This window comes from Sinocyclocheilus rhinocerous, unplaced genomic scaffold (assembly GCF_001515625.1).
Source record: "Sinocyclocheilus rhinocerous isolate Xijiao unplaced genomic scaffold, SAMN03320098_v1.1 scaffold860, whole genome shotgun sequence".
NCBI classification, from domain to species: Eukaryota; Metazoa; Chordata; class Actinopteri; order Cypriniformes; family Cyprinidae; genus Sinocyclocheilus; species Sinocyclocheilus rhinocerous.
In genome coordinates, this window is record NW_015638565.1 from 829,325 (window position 1) to 834,941 (window position 5,617).

The following is a 5,617-nucleotide window of genomic DNA, read 5'->3' on the forward strand; positions in this document are numbered from 1 at the left end:
TGTTTGTATGTTCACACTGATGTTAAAATGACATTTTCTGATTTGTGACATTACTTTTTATGTAATGCTAAAACACTGCTGGTCACTTTCAGAAGTTATAGTGATTCTTTATTTTCCAAGAAAGAATGTGAAACAAATTGGTTAGATAATTTTAATTTTTAAATATTTTAAAATATAATTGAAATTGATTTTACACACTTTAAGCAATATCGTATCGCATATCGAATATCGCATTTTTTAACAAGGTATCGCATATCGCATTTTTCTTCAATATCGCACAGCCCTACCATCAACATACACTATCGTCCATAAGTTTGGGGTCAGTAGGTTTTTATTTTATTTTATTTTTTTATTTTTTTTGAAAGAAATGAATACTTTTATTCAGCAAAGGCTAACGGTATTCGTATCGAAAATTTTCTTTACGGGTCTTTCGGTTCAGTACGCATGTGTACCGAACAAATACAGCATTGTTTTAACCACTGCACGAGTGGAACTTCACTGGAAACTTCCAGTTATATTGTTACTTTTGATAAGAAACAAAGTCTGATCTTCGAAATTATGTCTTTTTTTTTCAGGAAATTAAAACAATAAATGTTTGACGCTCTTTGATGTGGCATGACAAATCGCTGTATAAATGCCTCTGTTCAAACGGCAGCGCGATCATCCCTTCCTCTTTACTACTAGTTTTAACACAAAATAAACATGAATTAACATCTCATGCCTCAAGCAATCTCTTAATCATTGTTTCAACTGCGGAAACACGTCAATAAAACCGCTTGTAAACAAAATGTCATGTATAGCATTTCATTTACCTCAGGCAAGTCATCAGTGTCCACAGCTCGTTAGTTAGTTCGCCAGTGTCTAGAGAAGAGCATTTTGCGAAATATTAGATTATATAGGCCCTACTCATTATAATTTACTTGCCCGTTAGTGATGTCTTAATTATTTAATGTAGGCCTATGTTTAATCTGTTATGAAAAAGTTATGAGAGCCAACGTGTAAATGATTATATTTCAAGAACAAATACATTTTTTTATCATTTAGAAGTTAATTTCAAAACTGCTTTATGTGCAATTTACATGTTTTGCATAAATTTTTTTTTAAGTTGAGTGTTGATTATTATATTTAAAAATAAATAGTAATTAAATTTAAGTTTGGTCTAGTAATGTAAAAGGGCTTCCTATAGTTTACAGCAGTGGTCGCCAACCCGTCGATCACTATCAGGGTCAGGGGGAGGTCAGGGATCTTGGGCCTAAAAAGGTTGGTGACCACTGGTTTACAGCATAAGCTGAGGTAGATTTTTATCCCTAAGAAAATTTTAATTATAATTACATTTATTTATTTAATAAAGAAAGAGCAGTTTGTTCAGTAAACCACTGTTTAAAAAAAATAAAGAATTTTATGTTTAGTTTACCCCTAGCAAAGACACATTAAATTGACAGTAAAGACATTTATGATTTTAAACAAGATTCTATTTCAAATAAATGCTTTTGAACTTTCTATTTATCAAAGAATCCTAAAAAAATATATCACTGTTTCCACAAAAATAAACGTCACAACTGTTTTTTAAAATAAGAAATGTTTTTGTGAGCAACAAATAAGCATTTTAAAATGATTTCTGAATGACCTGAACAGTGAAGACTGCTGAAAATTAGACTTTGCAATCACAGGAATAAATGACATTTTAAAATGTTTTCAAATAGAAAGCAGTTATCTAAATTGCAATAATATTACTGTTTTACTGTGTTTTTGACCAAGTAAATGCAGCCTTGATGAGCATAAACATTTTAAAAATCTTACCGACCCCTGACTTTTGAACAGTAATTAAACAGTCAATCTACTTGTTTGAAATAGTACACAGAAACATCACAGACTAGATTGAAGCTGCTTAAAAAGACTGCAAAAAATATACAATTCTGTCATTTACATATATATATATTTTTTAATTGGTTTATTTATGGTTTCATTGACTGACTGAATGAACTGATTCACTAAAATGAATTGGACATTTTAACTTTTCATATGAGTGAGAGCAAAAGGCAAGAAGGCAGTTTTGGAACTGTGTTTGATTATATCCTCAGGCTGATGAGAATGTAATACACTCACTTAGTGCTGGACGGTATGACCAAAAATTTATATCACGGTATTTTTCAAAATTAGACGTTTCACGGTATATGACGGTGTATTTTATATTTTTTCATGCATGACCGGGTGTTAACCATATTTTCTACTGATTGAGAGAGGAAATACGGCAGTATATTGACTTAGAATGCCCTATTTTACTGTCATGATGAGTGAATATTGTCAAAAAATACTTAATATCATAACAAAAATAAACACCGGTATTCGGTATGAACCGGTATACCGCCCAGCACTACACTCACTGTAAATATAGCGACGTTGCATTTTGTGTATTAGTAAATATTCACATTTTGATTACAATTTTTACAGGCACATGTTTTCAGTGGTATACATGGCCAGTTCTGCAGTCTCATTTCAGCTAGCTTTCAGAAATTAGACTTCTGCCGAGGAGCATTGCACCGATACATCACATCCTCCCCAAATATTATGATGAACAAGATGGAATGCTCTTCACAGAAATTCAGATTGCCGCTACAAGCTTGTTTTCTCTTGATCGTTGTTTTGCTTCTTTCCCTCACGATCTCTCTCTCCGTCTCCCTATGGCAGTCCTTCCAGGGTGAACTTATTTATGATCCTGTGTTTCTGTGCGTGAACGGCAGGCAGACACAGTGAGAAATTATTATCTGAGGAAAGTATAGCTGGATTGCTGTGGGTGGACAGGGCTTTCAAAAGGTCATACTCCAGCCTCAGACTGAAAAGACATCCGGTGAGTCACATACCAATCTGACAGCCTCCTCTCTATTTTTTTTTTTTTTTCCACACCTCCCAGCCGGCCTTGACAAAGAACCATTTGGCTCAGCTGTCTGCAAGCCAAGCTCAGTTCCCCGTCCCCCTGCTGATGACTTTGCATTAATTAGCCAATAGAACATCACATCTTGCACATGACAGAAAAATGGCAGATACTACTCAGTAGATATCTACTCTGTTCCAGGAAGTAAGAAAGAACAATTTGGGAGAAAGGGAAGAAAGTGGCATGGGCGCAGATTCAGGCTGAATAATCCCTACTAATCTTTCAAGCGACTACATGTGACTGAATATAATATTAGTAGAGGAGACTGGGGCATGTTGTAACGGAGTGAAGTTGTAACACCATAATTTCAGCTAGGGGTGGGGGAAAAAATCGATACAGCATAGTATCGCAGGGCTACAGATTAATTCTTCCCACTGGTCGCTCTTGTGCGACTAACTTTCTCAGTTGGTCGCACGAGCACATGATTTGGTCGCAATAATTTTTTTTCTTTCTTTTTTTTTGCACTACAACATGGGATTAATCAATGCATGCTGATGAACTTTTATCATAGTTTATAGTTATATGGAAACGAAAGTGGTTAACATTCAACCCGTTCTTTTTCATCAGTAGTATTATTTGTGATTTAAATTTTGTGAACCGGAGTTCCTTTTTTGCTATGTTATAAGCCGGGCTTCATGCACTTTCACTTTCACTTTTGAATTCGCGATATTGTTGTCACATTTTAAAAGATAAATTGTGTTGTCCCACAAAAGATAATTGTCTGTTTTGCTTACATATATCTACACACCTTTCACTTTTTAAGACTAAAACAAAAGATGGATTCATTGTTATTCTTAATTAAAAGCACAACAACAATAAAACAAAAACAGTAAGATAGAATGACAAACTAGCTTAAAAAAACGTTTATTAACAAAAACGAATAAGATGAGGCATGGCATACACCACATGCTGTATTATATACCGACTAATATTACAGAACGTTTAGCAAACACTGAGGAATCAGATAGTCTAAAAAAACAAAAGAGAGCCTCCATAGCGTAACGTAAGGTAAACAGCAAAGATAAGCGGTCTTTTACTTTACTTTAGCTTGAAAACCATCCATCGTTTCGCATCATTTTTGCTGCGCGCACATTCGCGCTCCTGCTGACGCGATGAGTACAAACCAGGCTCTACACTCGAAGCGCTGCGCAGTTCAAACAAGTAGCGCGGTTTCGTTATGCTTTCAGTTTCGTTTGCCGTTTGATGTTTCTTATAAGCAACAGAAATTGAAGGGAGACTGGGGCATGTTGTAACGGAGTGAAGTTGTAACACCATAATTTCAGCTAGGGGTGGGGGAAAAAATCGATACAGCATAGTATCGCAGGGCTACAGATTAATTCTTCCCACTGGTCGCTCTTGTGCGACTAACTTTCTCAGTTGGTCGCACGAGCACATGATTTGGTCGCAATAATTTTTTTTCTTTCTTTTTTTTTGCACTACAACATGGGATTAATCAATGCATGCTGATGAACTTTTATCATAGTTTATAGTTATATGGAAACGAAAGTGGTTAACATTCAACCCGTTCTTTTTCATCAGTAGTATTATTTGTGATTTAAATTTTGTGAACCGGAGTTCCTTTTTTGCTATGTTATAAGCCGGGCTTCATGCACTTTCACTTTCACTTTTGAATTCGCGATATTGTTGTCACATTTTAAAAGATAAATTGTGTTGTCCCACAAAAGATAATTGTCTGTTTTGCTTACATATATCTACACACCTTTCACTTTTTAAGACTAAAACAAAAGATGGATTCATTGTTATTCTTAATTAAAAGCACAACAACAATAAAACAAAAACAGTAAGATAGAATGACAAACTAGCTTAAAAAAACGTTTATTAACAAAAACGAATAAGATGAGGCATGGCATACACCACATGCTGTATTATATACCGACTAATATTACAGAACGTTTAGCAAACACTGAGGAATCAGATAGTCTAAAAAAACAAAAGAGAGCCTCCATAGCGTAACGTAAGGTAAACAGCAAAGATAAGCGGTCTTTTACTTTACTTTAGCTTGAAAACCATCCATCGTTTCGCATCATTTTTGCTGCGCGCACATTCGCGCTCCTGCTGACGCGATGAGTACAAACCAGGCTCTACACTCGAAGCGCTGCGCAGTTCAAACAAGTAGCGCGGTTTCGTTATGCTTTCAGTTTCGTTTGCCGTTTGATGTTTCTTATAAGCAACAGAAATGGCAGCGCTTATGAGTTGAACAACGCGGTGGACGCGCCAGTGTGACCGCAAACAAAATTTAGTCGCACAGGCAGAAAAAATGGTCGCAGTCTGGAGCCCTGTATCGCGATATTTTCCGCGGCAATACTGTATCGATACACAGACGCCAAGTATCGATCTTTTATTATAATATTTGGTAGAATAACAAAATCAATTTCTTTACAGTCCACTAGAGGGTGGTGTTGAGTTTTTTTCTAAAATCCTTTAATGCACGGCAAGCCGTTGATTATCCCACTTATTCCATGGTCATTTGCCAGTATTGACAACTTAAAACTGTTTATGATGTTAGCAACGCAATATTTAACAGGAAGGGTAAAAATTACGGTTATTTTCCTCAGTCATGGCTCGTTAGCTCTAGCTTTCTGCCCGCTTCAAATCAGATACAGAGATAAAATAATGCGGTAAGACCACATTTATTTTAATGAATTATAGCATTTATTTGAATGA